General features: G+C 40.0%; 1 protein-coding gene across 7 annotated transcripts in view; it reads left to right on the forward strand.

Annotated features, from left to right (window-relative positions):
- Positions 1-25,810, forward strand: part of C1QTNF7 (C1q and TNF related 7) — a 100,606-nt gene that overhangs the window by 65,339 nt on the left and 9,457 nt on the right. For 3 of the 7 annotated variants that reach the window (XM_027600703.2, XM_027600701.2, XM_027600698.2), the window contains exon 2: positions 10,874-10,935. The exons of 3 other annotated variants lie outside the window; for them this stretch is intronic. The gene's annotated coding sequence lies outside the window, so the exon portion shown is untranslated. Of the gene's footprint in view, positions 1-10,873; positions 10,936-19,655; positions 19,961-25,810 lie in introns of those variants that run through there. One more of the 7 variants, XM_027600700.2, reaches the window with a different exon arrangement.

The raw sequence follows: 25,810 nt of genomic DNA on the forward strand, positions 1-25,810 counted from the left end.
TATGCACTTGATTATTTTTAAATTTTGACTCTGCATGTAAATATAATACCATTGCTTTTTTGATTCACACTGTGACCTCACATATCCCTCCCTCATGGCCACTGGTCACTTCTTTTCTATCTGTCTCTCTCCCCCAAGAGTGCTGTAAGCTTCTTTGTGGCAGATAAGTGGCTACATCATTTTTGAATCCTAACCTCGGTGACTGGCACTGCATGTTGGAGGAATGAATGAGTCTTTTATTATAAAAATAATGCATGATTATTATGAATTTCAGAAAATAAAGGTAGAGAACAACAAACAGTTCCAGGATCATGAAAAAAAACAAGAAAGATTTTGTTATATTTCTCTCTTTTTTTAATGTAGAGTCGTCTTTTTTCTTTTTATTTTTCTCCTTACAAAATCCTATGTGCACATTTCTATGTTGGGACTTTTTCACTGAACCTTATAATATAAGCATTGCCCTGTGCCATCTCAAAGTTCTGAAGACTGATTAAAGATAAAAATGTTCTAACATGGCTCTTGAGGGCACCATTGGGTGCATTATTAACTTAAACTCTGGTGTTTTCCGAAGAGAATGCTGCTTGTGACCCAGCTACTAATAAATCAGGCTTAATTTCCTCAACTCACCTAGAAAATCCTTTTGTTTTTCCTCTTCTACCTTTTACAGTCCATGACCTAAATGGAGCTGGCCCCATGTCTTCTCAGCTTGATAAACAGCAATAGCCATCTGAATCTATCCCTACAACCATCCAGCAGGAGACTTTTGGCAAAATATGACATAGGGCATTCTGGTTCTAGTGCTGTTCTATTGGGTTTTTTTCTATTAAAATAAATGTTTTCATGAACTCACAAATGTGTTAGTCATAACCATCACAGAGTTCCAGTTGATATTTAAAAAACAAACGAGGTTTGGGAAAAAATTCAAGATGCCTTCCATTGTCCAAATTTGTTCCCAGTCAACAGAGAACAGGGGCCAATGCCTTGAAACCAAACATATTTTTATGAAACCAAACATCATAAAACATGAGTGAGCATACCCTTACATCACTCAGACCACTAAGATTAATAGACACGCTGAAAGCATTTGCTTCACACTTGCTCCACTGAACAAATACATCTTTTCACAAAACTGATCCAAAATCTTGGCCATTCCCAGATGTCTAAAATACAAGACTCTTTGCTCTCAAATTCCTCAATGAGAAAGTGTAGAAGAAGAGAATTGGGGACTTTAACCAAATGTTTAAATCTGGCGCCAAGAAGAGAAGGAGCTAAAATTGTACACTGAGAAAGAAAGAAAGAAAGAAAGAAAGAAAGAAAGAAAGAAAGAAAGAAAGAAAGAAAGAAAGAAAGAAAGAAAGAAAGAAAGAAAGAAAGAAAGAAAGAAAGAAAGAAAGAAAGAAAGAAAGAAAGAAAAGAAAGAAAGAAAGAAAGAAAGAAAGAAAGAAAGAAAGAAAGAAAGAAGGAAAGAAAGAAAGAAAGAAAGAAGGAAAGAAAGAAAGAAAGGAAGAAAGAAAGAAAGAGAAGAAAAGAAAGGAAGGAAAGAAAAAAAGAAAGAAAGAGAAGAAAAGAAAGGAAGGAAAGAAAAAAAGAAAGGAGGAAGAAGGAAGGAAGGAAAGAAAAGAGGAAGAGAAAATACACTGAAATAAATATCCACAAATAATCTCTTATATTATCAATGTTTTATTTCTTTGAGAAATAGGACCTTCCTTCTATCTACACATGATATTGTCCATTGGGAGGGTAGAGTGAGTTTGTTTTGTTTTAATGCAACATTTATTGACTTTTTAAAACCAAAAGGAATATGCTTATTGCCCCCCATGGAAATTTGGAAACCACAATGGAAATGAAAGTCGAAAATATAAATCACCCATAACACTTCCACACAACAATAGAGCCACATTAATATTTTGATATTGAGGCTTCTCATCTTTGTGATACATTTATTATTTCTTGAAGCCAAAATGAATGTTCCAACACTAGAGACACTATTTGACAGCCTATTTTTCCCCTTAATTAATATATAATAAACATTTGCCTCTGTCATTAAATGTTCTTGTAGAACATAGATTCTAGTGGCTACAAAATAGTCCTTTTGTTGATGTGCCATTGACTTAACCAATCTATAACTGTAAAAGAAATAATTTCTAATAACCAAAAAAGAGTATGTTAAGCTGTGATCAACATCATTGTACATATAGCATTGTCTACGTTTTTTAAATTTTTCATCAGATTAAATCATAAAAGTAGAAATGTTGAGACAAAGAGTTGCACAATTTTCAGACTCTTCGTATATATTGTCAATATAAATTTTGCATTCCTAAGAGGTTGTACCACTTTGTATTTGTACAACCTATGGACATGCCTACCCTCTAGCTAGTTTGAATTCTGTGAATCTTTACCAAACTACTTGGCCATTAAAACTATTTTGTTTTGCTACCATTCATTTATTTATTAAACAAGTGCCTATCCAGGAACTTCTTTGTGCAGGCTCTGCACTGCAGCAAACACAAGCTCCAGCAGACAGACTGGGTTGGACTCCCAGCTCTGTCTTGCTCCCTCTTTGACACTGGGCATGTTCCTCACCTGAGCCTCCATTTCCTCAGCTACAACACGGAGGCAAACACAACCCACCCAAGAGGTGAGTCTGGAAGTTAGCCACACTGACATATGTACACAATGCTGCATTCCCAGGCAGGGTCCCAGGGCCTCTCAGTAAGTGTTGGTACCTGAGTTCTACTTCCCTGCAAACCTGGGCAGCTACTCTGTTGAGGCACGAGCTCTCTCCATGACATTTGATTGAGCCTCAGTTGGGAAGACTCAGCCCTCCACTTGATGTACTCTGGTATCTCAGACAACTCCTTCTCCATCTGAGGGAAGAGAGACCAATTTATCGGAAGCTGATATTTGCAGTTTGTTAGATCTCACATTGACATTGCATTCATTCTAAGGTGAGAACTGTGCCCCGCCCCCCCACACACACACACACTGTCTGAGTCACATGACCTCAAAGTCCCTCCTTTTACATTAAAGTCAGAGGCTTTAGTGGATGTAGAATTTGGCTAAAATTTGGCCAACTCTGCCTTCACTCTCAGCTCTGGCACTCTGTTTTGCCTTAGCTCCCCTTCTCTATATGGAAGAATTTCCAGCAATAACTCAAATAATGCTAGTTTTTTTATTTCAGATCTTTTATAAAGAAAATTTCTTAAGTTTATTTCTTTATTTAAAAAAATAAAAAATTACTAGTTAAGCTGAGGCTCCATTTTGATCCTTTCCTTGCTCCTCAGTTAACCACTAGCCTGGAGCTAGTGCATTTCATTTCCATGCATTACTGTTTATGGAAGTGAAACTTACATGATATAAAATTTACCATCTTAAAGTAAACAGTTCAGTGACATTTAGTGCATTACAATGTACAACCACCATCTCTATCAAGCTCCAAAACATTTCCTTCATGCCAAAAGAAAACCCCTGTAACCATTAAGCAGTCAACTTCTCATTTCTTACTCCCACCTCCACCCCTTGGCAACTACCACTCTGCTTCCCATCTCTACAGAGTTACCTGTTCTGGATATTTCATACAAATGGACATATACAACACATGGATTTTTGTGTCTGCCTTCCTTCACTTAGAATGTCTTCAATGTTCTTCCATGTTGTGACATATATCAGTACTTCCTTTCTTTTTCAGAGCTGAACAATATTCCATTGTATGCCTACACTGTCTAAGTTGGGATAGAGTTCCATGCACACCTACTTGCTGCCTACTGCACTGTGCCAGGATTTCTTATTCAGTGATGATCCAGGCAAGAGCCCTGCTTCCCTAATGTGCAAACTTGGTGGATGGTGCAGGCAGGAAGGTAGCTAGGTGTTCTGGCACATGGTCTTTGCCACCAACAAACCCGAGTTCGAGCCATGGCTCTAACCCTTTGTAATTACATGAGTGTGATAAAGGTGATAGGCCCTTTATGCCTTTGTTTTCTCTTCTGTAGAATGAGCATGAAATATTAACCACCTCATTTGGGGTTACTGAGTGCAGCACACAAGACAATGCACAGTGACTGTGCAGGGACCAGCACACAGTAAGTGACCGATTAAACACATTTTTAAATCATTTATCAAGCACCTGCGCTGTGGCAGGCACTGTTCTAGTGGTAAGAGTCCAACAGTAGGCAAAACAATAAACAATAGATAGCGCCCAGTCCAGAGAGAAAGCAGATAATATAAAGTGAAGACCATCACCTGTGTGATCATGGGTTGGGGTGCTATGGAGCAGAGAGAGGGTGCTCCAGAGCTAGGTGGGGTTGACAATGTCAGAGGGGTTCCCATAGGACACAATGTCTAATCAATCAAGACTTAAACAAAAATAGGTCTCCTCTCTCTGTATCTCCTGCTGCCACAGTGCCTACCATGATTATCTCTTGCCCTACTGGCTGCGTCAGCCTCCCAACCGATCACTCATCTCCCTTCACCAGCCCTTTCCAATCCACTGTCCACTCAGCAGAGCATCATTTTAAGAATAACAAAGATGACCTGAGCCAAAATCAAGAGTCAGATGCTCAGCCTCAACTGGAGGAGCCACCCAGGTGCCCCTCCCATTACTCTTAAGATAAAATTTAACCCTTCAAGCCCTGAAATGATTTGGCCTCATCTATTTCTCTGCCTCTGTTATAGGCCATCTTGCTCTGTAAGCCCCAACCCACTGTCCTTTCATTTGTTAGAATTCCCAAAGCCCTCTCCTGCCATAGGACCTTCAGGCTCTCCTCCCTTCCTGGAGGACTCCTCTCCTGTCTTCACCCAGCTAAGTCATCCTCAGGAATCTCCTTAAATTTCCCTTTCTTAGGGTGGTCTTCCCTGACCCCTAGAACTAAAATAGTTCCCCCTTTTTAACTTCTGACACCAACTCCCCTTTTTCTTCTTTGTAGCACTTACTATCTTTGGTGTGTCGTTACTTACAAAGAAGTAGTAAAATATAGTGGTTAAGAGTCTAAGCCTGCATGGTCTCAGGCAAGATACATACTTCTTGTGCACTGGTTTTTCCATGTATAAAGTGAAAATAGTAATAATAGTAACTACCTTCTCCGGTTTTAAGAAGATGAAGTGAGTGGATGTGTGTCAAGCCTTCAGCACAGTGTGGAACCCAGGACAGCACTCAGTGAAACTCCTGGGAGTTGTTCAGCCCCCTAACCCACTGCAGATTCAGAGGCCTCATTGAGTCAACAGTATTGACCAATGCCTGGGCACATAGTTGAATGTTAATGAAGATTTTTTTTTTAATAAGTGTGGGCTTGAACCATATGAAGAAACAGAGAGAAAGATCTTGCAGGTTGAAAGAGAGCAACAACATGCAATGTCATAGAGCTCCACAAGAATAAAGTGTATATAAGAACTAGAAAGGGCTTGTCTAACTCTACACCTCAGCATATGGCCAGTAGTTGGTATAGGGGAGTAGAATAAATCTCAGTGAAGTGAATGAATGGCCCAGAGTTAGCAGAGCCAGCTTTCAGCTGATCTGGAAGAGTGGTAGGCTCTAGATAGCTTGAAGGGCAAAAGAAAAGCAAAAGAAGGCCAGCAATGAACAGGGCAAAGGCTCACTGGTAGGTCAAGGTCAGTGTAGAGCTTCGGCAAAAAGGCCAGGAGGGCTTGGCACTTTGGGTGCAGAAGAGATAAGAACAGATTCTACCTCCTGGCCACATAACTCAGATTTTTGAGCAAGGGCTCCTGGAAAGCTTTTTAAAAGTGGCTCATACTTCAAAGACTCCATAGAAGAGGAACCCCCTGGAGACTGAAGGCTTCTGATGCCCTTGAGACCTGACCACACCAGAAGGCAACTCTGGTGTCTTGCCAGAGCCATCCACCCAGGGAGACAATGAGATGACTTCAACCCAGGCAATGTGTCTCATCACTTGTATCCCATCTGGCAAGGTCACCAGAGCACCCACTAGGCACTATGGCTCTAGTTCTGTGAAATTACAAATGACCAGGGCTTAACCCCTGGCTAGAGCTGTGTAGGGAATTTGGGGCCACCCAACCCAGAGCTGGTGTCATTGTCAGTACCACTGTGGAACAAGCTTCGATGTCCTCTCCACAAAACATGCTGTTATGATCAAGCATCAATAGAGGTCAGCTTTGCCTACCTTTAACGTTACTTCCAAATCGAAGATTCTGTGGCTCTGTCTGTGTTCCAGGGACTAAGGGTGCCTGACTGTTGGGGAGCTTACATTCTCCTGGATTTTGTTTTCATACAGGAACAGGGTAGTATAAATTCACACAACCTTTTGGAAAGCAGTTTGGCAGCGTGTACCAAGAGAGACATAAAACATCCAAATTTGACGGAGTAATTCCATTTCTGGGAATCTATCCTAAGGAAATAATCCTAAATAGGGATAAAGGCTTATCCACAAAAGTTTTCAATGTAATCTCATTTATAACAGAAAAAAAAATGGAAATAGTTTAATTGTCCAATCATGGGGGGGAGAAGATTAAATAAATTATGGTATAACTACTTGATGAATATTATTTGGCCATTAATTGTTCCAAAGAATAACAGAGGAGAAACGCTTATTATATAATATTAGGTTAAAGAAAAAGCAAGCAGATGATCCAGTAATCCCACTTCTAGGTACATATCCAAAAGAAAAGAAAACAGGATATAAAAGAGATATCTGCACTCCCACGTTTATTGCGACATTATTCACAACAGCCAAGATATGGAAACAACCTAAGTGCCCATTACCCATTGAATGGATAAAGTTGTGGTATATATAATAGAATATTATTCAGCCATGAGAAAGAAGGAAATCCTGCCATTTGTGACAATATGGATGGTCCTTAAAGTCATTATGGTAAGGGAGATAAGTCAAACAGAGAAAGACAAATACTGTATGATATCACTTATATGTTGATTCTAAAAAAGCTGACTATGGCTACAATGGCAATCATATTTTAATACATATATGTATCAAATCAACATGTTTTACACCTCAAATATACACAATGTTGTGTGTCAGATGTATTTCAATTGAAAGAAGAAGAAGGAAAGAAAGAAAGAAAGAAAGAAAGAAAGAAAGAAAGAAAGAAAGAAAGAAAGAAAGAAAGAAAGAAAGAAAGAAAGAAAAAGAAAGAAAGAGCAGCAACCATGATAGATAATATCACAATCTTTGAATAGAAGGTCTACGCTCACACACACAGACACAGAACAAAAACTAACAGAAAAAAATAAACCAGAATGGTAACAGTGATTATCTGAGAGATAGAACTATAATTTTTGTTACTTTTACTTTTCCACATTTTCCTCTTCTACGAGTTTTCTTTAATGAACACATATTTAAAATAAAATATGAATAATTTTGTATGACAATGATACTCAGCAATGAGCACAGACAATAAATTTTGAGGTTAAAAGAGAATACATGCATTTTGATGAAAACTTTGTAAACTATGAATAGGAAAACATATTGGAAGGCAATCACACACACACACGCATGCGCGCACACACAGAACCAAACAAAAAAATAAACAAACTAAACCTGTCATTGTTTCCATTAGAAACATGTCCCGTGGTTGAGTGGTTTCTTACCTGCCTTTGCCCAAGGGTGCTGTCTACATAGCCCTTCATTCTTATCTTCCTCCACTCCTTCTGGACATGGCAGTCCAAGAGATCTTTTTAAACTGTATGTATGGTCCTGTCACTCCCAATCCTACTCTCCATGTACTACTTATTGCTGTTCAGTTAAATTCCAAGATCCACAATGGCCTTTCCACTCCTGTGATCAGCCTCTGCCTCAACCCCCACCTGCATTTCTCATCATGCTTCTCACAATATTCTGCTCCTCACCAGCTCTGTCCTACTTTCTCCGACGTATCCTGTCCTCTCTCATGCCACGTTTTCCTCAAGCTGTTAGTTCTTCCTCGACAGCCTACTCTACCCCGCCTCACACCTATTTTCCCAGATACTGACGTCATCCTTCAAGTCTTAAAAAAGTTGTTTAGAAGTTACTCTCTCAGGGAGTTTCTCTAACCACACAGATGAGATTATTCTGAAAACAGATCTAGAGCCCAGAAGGAGCGCCACCAAAGACATGCATTTCCTAGCACCAGCAAGCAGGTAAATTCTAAATACTGCTAAAAAAAAAAAAAAAAAAAGGAAGAAAAGAAAGGAATGTTTCTGACTTAGAATTGCTTCGCCTTTCACCAACAAAAACCAACATTTCTTGAGTGGCACAAACGCCAGTCAATGAGATGCATTACTTCATTAATCTTAACAATCATACCTGGTTTGAACTATTTTAGATTTTTTAATTTATGGAAGAGAAAAGTAAGGTTTAGAGAGCTCATGCAAATTGCCCAAGGGTGCATGGCTGGGCAATGAAGACTTTGGCCTTCAAAGCCAGTGGTCTTACTCCATCAGCTGCCACAAAGAAATGTCAGTGGGAAGAGAGAAGATGTGGAGAGTCCTGCTAATTTAGACTGTGGTAACATTTCATTGCTTTTGTCCTTTTTGCCAAAACCACTATACTCAGCTTTCTTCCCAAGCACACTATGAGTCACTGTTGGATTTCCAGCTCTCTCTCCACTGGAATGGAGTCAGTGAGAATGTTGTTTTGGCTGGCAGGGGATGTGTGTGCAAGTGGTACCACCTGCTGCTAAATCTTTGCCTTTGTTGGGTCTATTGTCACTCTTAACTCTGAGACTGGCTCATGTCCATGGTTCTCCTCCAGAATGCCTCAAATGTTTTCAGCAAGAAGCAAAGCAGAGAACAAGGGTCTTCTGTTATCCGGGTAAACATTTAGAAACACCGGGCAGTTGGAATAGAACTGAAATGCCCACAAAGAAGTGAGTTTAGGGGTTTTCAATAAATTTAAGCTATCATTATTATTATTATTATTTTATTTTTATTATTGTTATTATCACCACCATCATCACTATTTTTCTGCCTAGATAATGTCACACAGACACTCTCAAAACCCTCAGGATAAAAAGTTTCATCACTAACTGGCCATGTTACCTCTGGCCTCCCTGAAACCAAAGACAGGTCCCTGGGTGGTTTTCAGGGGCGAAGTGGGCACAGAGAACACAGGACGGAAGATTCATCAGAGACCAGGAGCCAAAACTGCAATAGTCAGAGCAGCAAAGATAATGCCAGCAATATTAACTCACCTAGTAGTTACTGAGTGCCTACTATGCTCTAGGCAACTTGGGACTCATTTTCTGTGGATTATTTCAATTAATCTTTACAACAATCACAGGAGCTAAGCAGTATTACTGTCCTCACATTAAACTAAAGGTCTGTTTGGGGGGGTCAGAAAAATCTGAGTTTGAATGCCAAATCTATCACTTAGTGGCAGCATGACCTTTGCAAATTCTCTCATCTGGGCTCCTGACTTTCCATATCTCTAATAAACAGATAATAATACCTACTTCACTAAATGGTCAGGATTCTCTATAGTAGGTGCTTCATAAATGGGTGTTATTATTTGCTGCCTTCAAATTGGGAGTCCCCATAAATGATGTTGATCATTAGCCCCTTGAAGGACCTCCTCTGGGCTGCTAGTTGCAACCCTTCCGATAGGTCCCTTGCCCTGGCCACTAACTAATGGCCTCGGAGGGCAGATATATACCTCTTAATGACCATTAGAGAAAGAGTGGCCCTATGTAGCCAGCTGGAAGGGAGAGGCGATGTTTTTGGCTTCCAAGGTGTTCTGGGAATCCAAGAACAAGGTGGGTCTCACCATTCCAACCAAAGCCATCTCACATACCAGCAAATAATTCTTCTTCCCATTTGTGCTTTCTGTGATTTTCCCTTGCATTTGCCTTGTGGCAAAGTTCTATCTAATGGATATTTTGGATCAAAAAAATTACAGAGCGGGTTTAACTATTAGAATGAATTTAAATAGGAAAGTGATATTATTCACTCATCTAACAAATTTCTGTTAATCAAGTGCCCATTGTTTGGGTTCATTTTAGTAACACAGGAGAGCTTGGACTTGAAGGCAGAGATGGAAAGGCCAGAGAGAGCAGGTCAGAGGCTGTTGCAAGAGGTCGGGGGAGAGAGACAGGAAGGTAGGGGAGCTACTCGCATGGCTGTTGGGCCATACTGGTCAGTGGTTGCCTCCAGAACCCAATCAGCATTTAAGACTAACTTCCTTGTTCTTATTCAGGCATCTAATTAGAATAAGTCATTAATCCACCAGTATATAGTGAGCACCTTTAGATTCTAGCCCTTGGCTGCCATGTGGGGGGCATAGATGAGTAAGAGAGGAGCACACTGTAAGGGGCGCATTCTTGTACCTGAGTCTGTATCAGGTATAACTCATGCACAGAAGCCTAGATTCCCCACAGAGACTGCAAACCCCTTAAAAGTAGGGATTGGCTTCCCCACATTTATTGGGGCCCCAATGACTAGTACCCCTCTTCCCTTCTAGAACTTTAGACAACTGAGAAATGAAACAAAGGGTTGTGGGCATCCACATTGTGGAAATAAGTGAAGATGAACCAGATGAGAGCAAGAAAAGGCTATTTATTCTGAACTTGCTATAGCAAGGGAGTGAGCCACCATCACTTGCATTTTGGCAGAGTCTCAAAGACAGGCAGAGGGGCAGGAAAGCTTTATAGTAGAAGAAACCAGGAGGCTGATTGGAGGCTGTTGGTTTGGGGAGGAGGAGGGTTTTGGAGTCCAGCTCTGCCCCTCACCAGCACTACCAATCTGCCCCTAACTTCGGTCCCCTTGCGCACCATGAAGAAGTCCTAGCAGCTACCTCCTGGGGCTCATGGTAAAGAATAACCAAGAGATACATATAAGGTGCTTAGGACAGTGCCTTGGCACAATAAACGCTTGATAAATGGTAACTGTTTTTTTATTTTTCATCATTCAAAGATGCGGCATCTCAGAAACAAGCTTAAGTGTCCATCGATGGATGAATGGATAGAGAAAATGTGGTATGTATATACAATGGAATATTATTCAGCCATAAAAAAAGAAGGAAATCTGCCATTTGCCACCACATGGACGGACATTATGCTAAGTGAAATAAGTCAGACAGAGAAAGACAAATGCCGTATGATCTCACTTATGTGTGGAGTCTAAAAACAAAACCCAAACTCATCCTACAGAAAGCAGATTGGTAGTTTTGGAGGCTGGGGGTGGAGAGGATGGGTGACATAGGTGAAGGGGGCCAATGGGTACAAACATACAGTTATAAAATAAATAAGTCCTGGGAGTGCCATGAACAGCACGGGGATTATAGTTAACACTGCCCTGTACATCTAAAAGTTGCTAAGAAAGCAAATCTTAAAAGTTCTCCTGGCAAGAAAAAAAAAATTTGTAACCATGTGTGGTGATGGATGCTAATTAAACTGTGTGACCATGTCACAATATACACATATACTGAATCACTATGCTATGCACCTGCAACGGATATAATGTTATATGCCAATCATGTCTCAATGTTTAAAAAAAAAGAACATGCACACACACAAAGATACGGCGGCTTTCATATGCCCCATATTTCTCAGGGAAGTGTGCAAATTGAAGTTGGAACAACCTGGAAGCATAGGGGTTGTGAAGCAGACACACAGAGGTTTTGCTCTCGTGGTCTGTCAGCCCGGGTGTCACTGCCCAAGTTCTCCCCCCATCTCTCTTGATGGATGGCACCATAGTGGGGATGGAAGCAGCAGTGCCCAGCCTTGCACACACCTGATGGGCTGACCTGCCCCATTCGGTGCCGAGGGACTCTTCAGCTCCCAAGGCAACTCAGATCACCCCATTAGCCTTCACCTGCCAAGACTCCAGAATTACCCAACATTTTGAAAACAGCACTGGTTCTCCGATGTTTCCTAAACAATCCCAGGACAGTTTGACAGGTTTTGTTAGTGAAAGCCAAACACTGCAGCAGCTGGCACCAGCAGGGCCCATCCTGGACGTGCGGCAGGGTGGAAGACCAGCTCTGAGAGGCCTTCCCTACTGAACTCACAGCTTCTTGGAATTTCTGTAACGGGTCATCAGAGAGCTCCCACTGCACTCTGAAAACGTCCCTGAAAAAGCTTGACAGCCCCATAAAATTACATTTCAGAACTTTTAGTGCACACTATGGCATTCTGTGAGTAAAGTGCTTTTAAGACATTTTTGACTTATCTAAAGTATGCTCGTTTTCGGTTAAGAAGTCTCAAGGGCCGATGGAGCTGCAGGGTGTCAATCGCTCTGTTATTTGTTATCCGAGATGATAAAAATTCCTAAGTTTTCTGAAATATTTACAAAATAAATGATATGATGTGTGGAATTTGCTTCAAAACATACCAAATGCTAGGGTTGGGGGGAAGGGAGCCTAAGTGAATAGGGCACCGAGGAAATAATAATCCCCTTGGGTAACTTGCAGTTGGCAGCCGGGTGCCTGGGGCATCAGTATGCATCACTTTCATGTATGTTTGAAATGTTCTGCAATTTTGAAAACATTTCTTATGATTTAAAATATGAGCGGTGATATTTTGGACATACGGGCAAGGATCGAGTATTATGGTTGGAGATAATGCTGTTTGTTAATTCTCAATTATCCCCAGTAATGGATATTTCTATATATAAAGAATACTGCAGTGTCTTCTCCATGTGAAGTTAGGAATGAGGGCTTGATGAGAGGCTATGCTATGCATGGAGTGACTCTTGGAAATCATACAGGGACCTGAGTTCTAATTCTAACATCATATGTAATTGTAAACTTTGGGCAAGTCACTTTTTCTCACTGCATCTGTTTTCTGGTCTGTAAAATGGGAAAATCAGGCTGATGCCCTCTGAGGGTCCTTCCTTCTCCAATGGTGTGAAATTCGAATTCTGTGCACATCAGGGTTTTCTCTTCCTCTTTCAACTCTGATCCCCAGGGCCTGGGACAAGCCCTGACACACAGTAGGGGTCAATAACATTTGTTCATTCAATGAGTGAGTGAACATGCAAACTAATTTTCTCACAAGAATTCTCTTCTTTCCCTACAGTGAAAGCAACTGGGTTCAGAAACCACACTGAAAAGCCGGGAAAGTGGCAAACAGGCATCACCTCATTGTATACCATCCTCATTGTTGTGACCTATCAGGGTTGAGAGATAGTTGATGGCCTGGCTCATAAATTCTGTTCACAGTCCTTCAGGGGATCCTATTATCCCAGGAAAAAGACTAGAACTTTCCATGGCCAGGAGAGCCATCCTCCCTCCAGGCTCATGCTCTCCTTTGCTCCTTCTCAATGGCCTTCTTTCAAAATTATCCTCTTCTACCACAGGACCTTTGCACATGGCAATCCCTCAGCCTGAAAGTGTTTTCTCAAAACCTCTTACTGGTTAATGTCAGCTTCTGTTTCACATTTCAGGCCAGATGCCATATCTCAAGGCAGGCCCTCCCTGATCCATAGTCTCAGCTACGTCACCCTGCTAGATACTCCTGAAACACCCCTCACCTTTCCTTCAGAACACTCTCCAGAGTTTATTGAGTTTATCAAATGACCTTATTTGTGCTTGACATAAGTAAGAAACAACTTCATTCTTCTCTCATCACTTATTCTAGTCAAATTCTTTTGGATCCTTCTTCCTTTTCCTTTCATGACATCTCAGGCAAATTCCTTAACTTTCTGGTCATTTTCAATTACATGACCCAGTTTCATTATTTAATTGTGACTCATTTTCAGATATTAAAAAGACAAATCTAAATCATAACTTTCATTTCACATCCAAAATACAGCCTGTTCCCTTTTCCATGCCTTCAGCTCAGGATCTGCTATGGTTTTACACTCTTCCCCCATCTCTTCTCCCTCCTTCCACTTTGAACATGTCTAGAGTCAGATTAGAGCATAAAAGAATTAGAAAAACATGATCAAAGTATTTTTGCTCAGTATGTGCTATTTGCATGGTTCTCTCCTGCCACACACAGGTGTGCCTCGTCTTCAAATGCCAACTCTCTCTAGTTGAACATATTCCCAGGGTCATTAGAAACTTTCTGAGAGACCTCCATACTACACAGTTCCCTGAATGGGTGATTCACTCCTTGGTTGGTACTTTGCTTTGCCCCACACCGACCTCAGCTTCTGTACTCAGTGATGTACTCAGTGACGTACTCAGTGACTTCTTACTGGCTACCTAGCTCTAGGAGGACTTTGTCCTGGCTTAATTCCCATCTAGATGGCCCAACCCCAGCTTCATTGCCAGTACCACCTGCCTCTTAGGAAACTCTTGTACCCTTGTCTCTCTAATGGCTTCCCCTATACTGGCTCCCTTCTCTGACAGCCTTCCGCCTTTATAGAACTAGAATTCTCTAGTTTCTATGATCCCATAAGACATCAACCTCCAGGGGTGGGTCAAGCTCCCCCAGAACCTGTTTATCACATTTCTCTGATCCTGTGAAAGCTGCAAGTCTTTTAGCTTCACAGTTTAGTTAAACATCCAACTGAAGAATAAACACCTTCTTTCTTGCAGGCACCTTTCACACTATCAGTGATCTTTTGGCTGGAGAGTGGGTATCACTCTTCCCTTACCTCCCTCATAGGAAAGGAGGGGAGAACTCATCAGCACTCCCTTATCAGCCAACAGCTCTCTACTTTGAAGGCTCTCTCCAACCAACCATTAATCATTTTCTAACTTCGAGTTTTCTCTTATGTGGATGGAAAGTAGACACTGGTCAGTGTCAGATCCAGCTGTTCTTAGCAAGTCTTAAATGGATGTGTGGACACTGATTGCCCATTATTCCTTGCTTTGAGTCTTCAAAGGAAATTCCAAGATGATGGGAAGTCCAAATTAACATCCTCTTAAACATAGTTCTGTGATTATTTGATGAATGTCTGTCTTCTCCACTAAACTTTTCCTCTATAAGAGCTCTAGGTTTACTCTCCCTTGAATACCAAGACCAAGCATTCAGTAGCTAGCATAAAATAACAGCTCAATAAGTATGTGATGAGATAATGAATAGAAGAACAAGAGGAAAGAGGGAGAAGACCAGATTTGTATGACTGGAACCCTGTGGTTTGGAAGGACTAACAAACAGGGCATCATTTGAACAAGAAAAGATCAGACAAAGATTCCAAAGCCTGGCTGTCCATCAGAATTACTCATAGGCCTTTTGAAAAATACAAATGTTTTGACCTAATCTGCTGATATGCTGAACCAATAGACCTAATTGAGAATCCATGAGCCAAAGTGCCTAAGAAAGGCTCAAATAATGTGCCAGGAGGGTTCAAGGGAAGACAAGGCTGTACCTGATGGAGAGCATCAGGGAGACTTTCTGAAGCATCAAGGAGACCTTCTGGACAAAGTAATGGATAAGGATGAAAAATGTGAGCAGATGAAGAAAGGGGCATGGGGAAGACACAGTTAGCAGGAACCTGCAAGCCGAAGGAGATGAAATGAATAAGGCACCGAGGCAAGAAAGAGATTAGATTCCAGACAGAATCTAGTGCTCCAGGGAGGAGGAGGAGTCAGGTGTGCATTCTACCTTCCTGAAAGCTCTTTGGATGCAGGAACCTGATCTTGTAAAGTTAACAACACCCTGGGGAGGTATATGGTATAATGGTTGGGTGGGCCAACTGTGGATCAGACTGCTACAGTCTTCATCTCTAAAAGAAGGATGATAAAATTATTCACCTCAACAGGATGTAATGTCATAGCATATAAGTGTTCATTGTATATCAGCTAAAACTTTTTTTTAATAAATCTAGTACTTAGCAAAAAGGCCAATTCTGCACATATCTTCCCAACTTTGCATTTAATCAAGGTCAGGTTGGTGGCTTGAAATTGGCCATGATGGGAGGTGTTTTGTTTTTTTTTTTTTAATCACTCATCATCAGGGAAATGCAAGTCAAAACCACAATGAGACATCACCTTACACCTATCAGAATGGCTAAAATCAAAAAGACAGGAAATAACAAATGTTGGCGACAATGTGGAGAAAAAGGAACTGTCATGCATTGTTGGTGGGAATGTAAATTGGTGCAGCCACTGTGGAAAATAGTATGGAGGTTCCTCAAAAAAATTAAAAATACCATATGATCCCATAATTCCACCACTGGGTATCTACCCAAAGAAAATAAAAATGTTAATTCAAAAAAATACATGCCCCCCATCAAGGGAGTATTTACACCAAAAAAAAAAAAAAAATTGGCAAAACTACAAACCTGAACTCTTTTTTTGAGAGCTGAACCAGCACACTGTTAGATGCTCTGTGGGCATTGATTGGATTGGTCTAGATTGAACTGACTTCAGTTGATAAGTGAGTTAAGGCTACAGGAAAACCAAAGCACAAGCTGAGAGGAAAAACTTCTCTGCATAGGAAAGGCAGAGGAAGACCTTGGCCTTGGCATTACTGGCAGGTAAAAACAGAATCTGATTTTTTACTCTCAGCTAATACTCCCTGCAGCATATTATTTTACCTATCACTTTCACCATTGTCTCTAAAAAAAGCATCAAAAAAGCTGAGTGAAATAGTCACTAACAAGCTTTAGCCCCATCAGAGCTCTGAATGCTGTAGGAGACAATTTCAAAGGCTAGTTCTCTTTGTGAAGAAGAATATGTCTGAGAAGATACAGATTATAATGAGTTATCTGAGATAAAAATAATTTTTAAAATCTAATATTGTAGAACAGAAAAAATACCTTAATAATAACAAGAAACTTTATTCTCAATCATTAAAGGGAAATTAAGGAAGTTGGGGATGACACAGGAAAGCAAATATAAATAACCGTAAATTGTATCAATACTTGGCCAAGGTAAGGCAGTACGGTAAGAATACATCTGTCTCTTTTGGACGTCACGAAACTAGTTCTAAGTTCTTTGACAGAGATTGTGCTATTTCAAAGAGTGAATGAGAAAAGCCCATTAAAAAGCCATCACTTTAGAAATAAGTCAATCAGAGAAAGACATGTATCACATGACCTCACTGATATGAGGAATTCTTAATCTCAGGAAAGAAACTGAGTGTTACTGGAGTGGTGGGGGGTGGGAGGGATGGGGTGGCTGGGTGATAGACATTGGGGAGGGTATGTGCTACGGTGAGCGCTGTGAATTGTGCAAGACTGTTGAATCACAGATCTGTACTTCTGAAACAAATAGCGCAACATATTTTAAGAAAAAAGAAAAAGAAGAAGATAGCAGGAGGGGAAGAATGAAGGGGAGTAAGTCAGAGGGGGAGACGAACCATGAGAGAGGATGGACTCTGAAAAACAAACTGAGGGTTCTAGAGGGGAGGGGGTGGGGGGATGGGTTAGCCTGGTGATGGGTATTGAGGAGGGCACGTTCTGCGTGGAGCACTGGGTGTTATGAACAAACAATGAATCATGGAACACTGCACCAAAAACTAATGATGTAATATATGGTGATTAACATAACAATAAAAAATTATAAAAAAAAAAAGCCATCACTTTATATAAATAAATTAACACATCCAAAGGCTGAAACACCTGAAATTAAGCTTGTAAGGACTGGTGTTCTGGTTCAGCCTCTTAGAAGGGGAGATTCCTTGAAGTTAGAGAGTTAAGTCAAGCCTTACACACGACAAAGGGTTGGTGTGTGATGTTCTACTGGTATTGAACTAATGGCAGCATTTTACCCCAGTGACCTGCTTTGCCTGTCTAAGTTCAGTCTGGTCGTGCCATTCTTTGCTTTCAGTGAATCGCTAGGATCCCATTTGCTCTTATTAACAGGTAGACTACTCAAGACCTCAATTCTCCCCTCCATGAACAACCTAAGAATTCTAGAGGCTTGCTTGGTTCAAAGGAGTTATTCCTACTTCCAACCCAGGTAAAACATACAAAAAAAAAAAAGACCTTTGATTGCCCACCCTTCCCGTTGATTTAGCGGCCACCAAATGGTGACACAGTTAAACACTAGTCACGCACATTCCAGTAGTTGCTTTTGCAGGGGATGCTCTTGCTGACTCCATATTACCCCCTTACTAAGTTCTAATATAATAATCCTTTTAATCCACCACCGTGTGTTTAACCACTGTCCGCCAAAGGATATCTGCTCTGACAGAATGAATGAAAGCAGACAAACTTGCAGGCTCATTCATATACTGTACCAAAGCCGCCACCCTGAAATGCTTTTGGCCTTTTTGTCCAGATTCTCACTTACCTCCTGGTCAGGTCCATTCTGCGATCTACTGCGTCCTTTCTTGATGACCAGCTTTGAACCAGACCAACCCTATAGTACATGACTAATTTCCTTAAATTTGCATCATAAAGAGGAATTGGACCCTTGGTTCCTTCCTTCTAGAAGACCATTTAAGCAAATAATCTCAACACCTCTCCAGCCAAAAATCCCTGAGAGGAAAAACTTTCATTGAGCTACTGCCAAGTGCCTCCTTATATTGCGCAGCACCTAAAGAGTCACTTGAGTGACTTTTCTCAATAAATATCTCCTTCAACGCGACTTGTACCTCTACCCATATGTATAGGAGGGGCATTTTTTTTACAAATTCAATCTCATCAGGCACAAGCACTTTGTTGGAGAATATTAAGAACTGTGAGAAAACTTAGAAATAATGAAAGATACCTTTTTATTTTGAGGATGAGAAGACAAACCTGGGGACATCTGATTAAGATCATACTCTACAAAATGGTGGTTATCAGAGGAGGGGGATAAAACTGAAGGTGTTTAAGGGTACTAACTCGGAACGAGCAGTAAATAAGCCCTAGAGATCTAAGGCACAGTATAGTGAATATAGACAATATTATTGTACTATAACTATGTAATATGATGACAACAATCATATTACAATATATAAATATATCAAGTAATATACTGCACACCTTACACTGACAAAATGCCACATGTCAAATCTACTGAATTGAAAAAAAATCCTACTCTAATTTAGCAAAAGCCTGCTCACTTCTGTGCCCAGCATGTGGTTTTTACCACCTTATGATAGCATTCATATTTTGGACAGGCAACAAATTCAAAAGACTATTTCCTCCAGATGGGAGGGTGGATAGCTGGGCAAAAATGAAGATTATCGGGATGGGGAGCCCATCCATCTTCTTGGTCAAATTTATCATCAATGTCTACTTCGATAACTTTGAAAATATTTCTTCCAATTAACATTCTCAAATGCTTGAGAAGAATGGTAGGGAAAGCAAGATAAAAACAAGATTTTTCAGTCACTGAATTTCCATAAACGGCATCATGAATTATATATTGCTGTTGCTGAGGAGATGTGAGAAGTACGTATCAGAAGGAAACAAAGAAATTGATTGCATCGAAGATGAGTAGTCACGGGCTTTGGAGAACCATTCTGCCTTTTGAGTTGTTATGATCAGTTCTCTATAGTAACAAAGACATATCAGTCTTCTAAAAATACCCAATCATTTACCCATTCAGCAGAGAACAAAGAAAAGATCAGTGCAGTGCTCATAAGCCTCTTCCATTTCACAGCACATAGGATGAGGGCCCCCTTTCCTGCCATATTTACCAAGAATATTTACCACCTCTCCTTGTTTGTTCCATGAGACAACACCCAATCTCCAGAATTTGAAGATTCTACCTTGAAAATTCTCAAGTAGGAAATAACTCTTTTCTCTAAGTTAACAACTAATTTCCAGTCAGTGAGTAATTTTTTTTTCCTGAAACTTCCACCCAGTGGAAAACAAATGAAGAGGGAAAAACTTAAGTAAACAAATCTGAAAAAGAGGCCACGACACACAGAGATGGAGGCACCTCTAAAAGTACCAGTAAAAGAAAGCAGGAGCTTAAGGTTTATCTCAAACAAAACCATAATTTTGACCAGCCCCTGATTGAGCCTCACCCCATGAATGACTTCCAGGGCCTTTGGCTCTTTGGGACTAAAGGAGAAAATTATTTTTAGCACAACTATTTGGAAACCTCTGAGAACTTGGATCTCTTTTTCTGTCTGGTACCAAAGCAAGTTTTTCGCTGAAGCTCTCATGAAAGATCCTCAGTCTCTTGTGGATTTAGAATCCTGGAGCAACCCACCAACCCAGAGCAAGGTATGGTGTTTACTCTTTTTATAGAACTTTGGCAAATGTAGATGCAGTGGCCCGTTTCATTACGGTAGCTTTCTGAGTTTATTAGACAGCTCTGCTAGAAAATTCCATGAAACTGAAGGCCTGGGTTCAAATCTCCGGTCTGACATGAGCTCTGTGGCCATAGACAAGTTACCTGAGTTCTTGAGACATCAGTTCCCTGTCCAATCTACTACAAAAGGGTCTTTTGGAAAGATGATACGGACTTAACATTGCTCTGTAGACTACAAAATGTTTGCCAAATGTCAGCATTTTTTACTGTTGTGCCATTGTAGCACTATATATAAAGCAGCCAAAGCTTTGTAAATCACAAGCTGTTCTTTAAGGAGATATTGATGAATGAATATTTTCTTCATTCAACCTCTGTTGAGCTCCACTGCAGACCAGTCCTGGTCCTAAAAATGTTGGTGGCACAGAGTTTATATTTTGGAGAAAAAGCAAGTTAGATAGATAGCCATAACACAACATGGTTGTGAGGTGCTGCTTGCTGCATAGTGACAGAAGGGAAGGAATTCCATGGCCAGCAGAAGAGGCAGTTCTAAGGAGGGAGACTGGAGCCCCAAGGACAGAGCTGAGGAACCACACACCAGAAGCAGCTGGGATGTGAACACCTCAGGTCCCCACCCTGTCTTGCTCACTCCTAGAGCCACTCCTAGTGCAGCTAGAGAGGGATAGAGCCTGCTGTTGTGAAATCTCTTCCTCTGCAGGCCAAGGATATGTCGTGTTTTGGCCACCCCTAGTTACCTATCTTTTTCCTAATGATTTCCAGGCAGAATACATTCTCAAGTCGAATTAATAATCAAGTGCAGCCCTTTGTCATGAAGTAATATTACAGTTCCCTCACACGATGTGGGAGAAAACGGGAGTGTTTGGAGACAAAAAGAGCTCAGTTCAAATCCTGCCTGCGCCATCGTATGGCTGTGTGGATGTGATCCCTCAAAGTCTCAATTTTCTTATTTGTAAAATGAAGATATCACCTACTGCATAAAAGCAGTGTAATGATGAAGTAAACAATGTTTTAGAACACCCAGCACAGTCATAAAAATACTAGTAGGTTCCCTGCTTCCCAATTCATCTTGTTTTGTTCACTTGGTATTTTGTATTGTGGGGAAATAGACATCACATATAATTTACCTTTGAAGCATACATTTCTGGGACAGCAAGTATATTCATATTCACACTGTTTTACAACCATCATACCACCGTGCGTTTCCAGAACTTTCTCATCTTCAACTAAAACTTCACACTCATTAAACATGAACCCCCCACCCCACTCCCCAGCCCCTGGTAACCACCATTTAACTTTCTGTCTCTATGATCTTGACTATTCTAGATATATCCATAGGTAAAAATCATACAGTATTTGTCTTTTTGTGACCGGCTTATTTCACTTAGCAGAAAGTTCTCGAGATTCCTCCATGTTGTAGAATGGGTCGACATTCCCTTCCTTTTAATGGTTGAATAATATTCCATTGTGTGTATATACCATATCGTGTTCATCTATTCATCTGTTGATGGCTCTTGTGAAGATTGCTGCTATAAACATGGATGTACAAATATCTGAGTCCGTTTTTACTTCTTTTAGATATATACCCAAAAGTGCAACTGCTAGATCATATAGTAATTCTAGATTACATTTTTTAAGGAATTAATTTACCGTTTTGCACAGCAGTGCCCCATTTTACATTCTACCAACTGCATTTTTTTCCAGCTTTATTGAGATAGAAGTGACATATAACATCGTATAAGTTGAAGTTCTACAATGTGAAGGTTTGATACCTGTATGTATTGTGAAATGATTATTACAAGATTAACACCATCCATCACCTTGCATCATTATCATTTTTGTGTTCAGTAAGAATATTTTTTGTGTGTAGTAATCACGTGCAGTAAGAATATTTTTTTGTGTGTAGTAATCACGTGCAGTAAGATCTATTCTCTTTCAAGTAAACATGAAGACAGTATTGTTAATTATAGACACCATGCTGCACATTAGATACCCAAAACTTTTTCAGCTTATAAGTGGAAGTTTGTCTTTCAACAACATCTCCCCATTTCTCCCACCTGCCAGACCCTGACAACCACCATTCTACTCTCTGTTTCTGAGTTCAGTGTCCTAGGTTCCACATATAAGTTAGATCATACAGTATTTGTCTTTCTCTGACTTATTTCACATAGTATAATGCTTTTAAGGTTCATCCATGATGTCACAAATGGCAGGATTTCTTTCTTTTTATGGCTGAATAATATTCCATTGTATGTATACCACATTTTCCTTATTCATTTGTCAATGGACATTTAGTTTGCCTCCATGTCGTGGCTATTGTGAATAATGCTGCAATAAATGTGGGAGTGCAGACAGCTCTTTGATATCCTGTTTTCATTTCCTTTGGATATATATGCAGAAGTGGGTTTGCTGGATCATGTGGTAGTTTTACTTTTAATTTTTTGAGAAATCTCCATATTGTTTTCCATAGTGGCTATGCCAATTACATTCTCACCAGCAGTGCACAAAGGTTCCCTTTTCTTCATATCCTCAGCAAAACTTATTCCTTCTCTTTTTGTTGATAACCATTCTGACAAATGTAAGGTGATATCTCATTGTGGTTTTGATTTGCATTACCCTGATGACTAATGATGTTGAGCATCTTTCAGGTACCTGTTGGCCATTTATATGTTTTCTTTGGGAAAATATCTATTCAGATCTTTTGTCCTTTTCTAACCAGATTATTTGGTTTTTCCTGTTGAGTTGTATGAGTTCCTTTTATATTTTGGATATTAACCTCCATTAACATGGTTTGCAATTTTTTTCTCTCATTCTCTAGGTTGCTTTTTCATTTTGTTGAAAGTTTCTTTTCCTATGCAGAAGCTTTTTAGTAGGATGTAGTACCAACTTGTTTGTTTTTGCTTTGTTGCTTGTGTTTTGTTGTCATATCCAAAAATACTGTTGCCAAGACCAATGTCAAGGATCTTTTTCCCTATGTTTTATTCTAGAGGTTTCATGGTTTTAGATCTTATATTTAAATCTTCAATCCATTTCAAGTTGTTTTTTGAGGGGTGTAAGTTAGGGATCCAATTTCATTCTTTTGCACATAAATATCATTGTCCCAGCACCATTTTATTGAAGAGACTATTCTTTTCCCATGAAGGATGTATTCTTGGATTCCTTGTCAAATATTAGTTGACTGTATATACATGGGTTTATTTTACTTTTTAAAAAAAGGAATCTCAATCTGTGGGTGCATTGTCTAAAAGTTCAATATTTGCTGTGATTTATTCAGTATTTCTCCAAGTATTTTTCATGGCTCGTTTAGCAAGAACAAAGAGTTCTATCACGAAAAATCTTACAAAACACTATATACTACATTCATGCTTTACAGATTCAAATACACATTCACATAAAGGCTGTGAAATCTAAATTACCACAAAGTCAAAAGAAGTTCAAAAAACTAAAAACCTGTTACTTTGTAATCCCTACAGAAAAATAGGATACATTAACATCCCAGGACAGCTCTGTTCAAGATTAACAGTATTTCCAGATCTTTGATTTTTTTCACTCCAAAGGAGCGTGATGTTGGAAAAAATACATTTTAACACATATTCTACATAAATTTGCATATTCAGTGCAATCCTTCAAAATATTTTGTATGAAGACTGACTGCAAATGTGTATGAGGTTTCTTTTTGTAGTTTTGAAAATGATTTAAAATTGGATTATAGTGTATGTTGAGTTGTATACTTCAAACTGGCCAAATTTATGGTGTGTAAATTAAATCTCAATAAAGAGATTTTCTCAAAAATATTGTAATGTTTATAAAGCCATGACCCACATAGTTCGGTCCCAGCCAAAATACCCAAGTTCACTGCAAACCAGTGGGAAAATGGGTGAAGGATGGATTATTCAATATAAGGTATTGAAAATATACAGTTGGATCCCTGTCTCACACTTGTTATCAGAAACATTCTAGGGGCACCTGGGTGGCAGAGTTAAGTGTCCAACTCTTGGTTTCAGCTCAGGTCATGATCTCAGGGTGGTGAGACTGAGCCCTGCATGGGGCTCCACCCTCAGTGCAGAGTCTGCTTAAGATTCTCTCTCTCTCTCTCTCCCTCTGCCCCTTCAACCCTTTCTCTCTCTCTCTCTCTCCCTCCCCTTCTCGCTCTCAAATAAATAAATAAATCTTCAACTGAAAAAAAAGGGGGGGTGCCTGGGTGGCTCAGTCAGTTAAGCGGCTGCCTTCGGCTGAGGTCATGATCCCAGGGTCCTGGGATCGAGCCCCGCATCGGGCTCCCTGCTTGGCGGAGAGCCTCCTTCTCCCTCTCCCTCTGTCTGCCGCTCTGCCTACCTGTGCTCTCTCTCTCTCTGTCTCTCTGTTAAATAAATAAATAAAAATCTTTAAAAAAAAAAGAAAAACATTCTAATGGGTCAAATATTAAATGTGAACAAATGAAACAACAAAAGAACTGAAAGTGGGAAAAATCTTTTTATTATCTTTAAGTGAGGAAGGCCTTTTAAAAACAATAAATTGAACTTCAAGAATGTTGGATTTTTTTAATATTTTATTTATTTATTTGAGAGCAAGAGCATGAGAGAGAGAACACGAGAGAAAGAGAGAGTCTAAGTTGGGAGGGAAGGACAGAGGAAGAGGGAAAGGGAGAAGCAGACTCCCTGCTGAGCAGGGACCCCCCCCCCCCCCCGCCGCCTCCTTGACATGGAGCTCAGTCCCAGGAACCCAGGTCATGACCTGAGCCAAAGGCAGATGCTTAACCGACTAAGCCACCCAGGTGTCCCAGGAATGTCTTCATGATAAAAATATTTTTAAATGCTTTGAACAAAATGAAAAGGCAAACTGGGAAAAGCTATTTGCTGCTCATGTCATAAACTATGTACAGTATGTGTGTGTATATATATATATATATATATATATATATATATACTGATAAGAGAAAATCTCTTAGCTACCTGAAAAGGCTAGGTACAGAAAGTTGCATATATTGTGCGAACATGGGGAAGAAGGACACACAATAAACTAGCAACAGTGATTGCCTCCAGAGAGGGAAACTGCATGTCTGGAAGACTGGAAGGAGGGAGAAGAGATTTACCTTCATTGCATACACTTTTTTTAATTTTATAAATGTGCATGTTCTATCTATACCAAAAAAAGTAAATATTTAAAATACTTCTAAATACTCTAGACTATGCAAAATTAAAACAACTCAAGTCTTTTGTTTGTATTTTTCAAACACGGTGAAAGGGACCCACAAAACTCCAGAATATTTCTTTAAGTCTCTCTTTTCTCTTTCCCTTGTAATAGTCTCATAGTCCATTCTCTCTGGTTCTTCATCTTGTTTTTCACAAAACTCAGAACTGCCCCCCAAAAAATCTCCTTCCTTGTCCACAACCTTTTTGTGCCAAACACTGTTCTAGATGATTGTAGAAGTCAATGACTAAGACAAAGTCCCTGACCCTCATGGAGATTACATCCCAGCAGATGGAGATATACAGTATTTTTAAAACACAATAAAGATAATAATAATCTAATAAGTTAGAGGTGGTGAGTACAAAGAAGAAGAGAAAACAGTACAGCAGAATGAGGGAGCAGTCAGGAGGTATGAAAGGCAATTGCAATGTTAAATACAGTGTAAGAACTGGCGTCAGGGAGAGGGTGGTATTTGAGCAGACTCACACAGGAAGATGAGAGAGTGAGACATGTAGACACTTTGGGGCAGAGAGTTCTAGACAGAGGGAAGAGACAGTATGAATGCCTTAAGGCAGAACATGTCTCACTCTCTCATCTGAATTCAGTCACTCTGAATT

The sequence above is a fragment of the Zalophus californianus genome, chromosome 2, assembly GCF_009762305.2.
Source record: "Zalophus californianus isolate mZalCal1 chromosome 2, mZalCal1.pri.v2, whole genome shotgun sequence".
NCBI lineage: Eukaryota > Metazoa > Chordata > Mammalia > Carnivora > Otariidae > Zalophus > Zalophus californianus.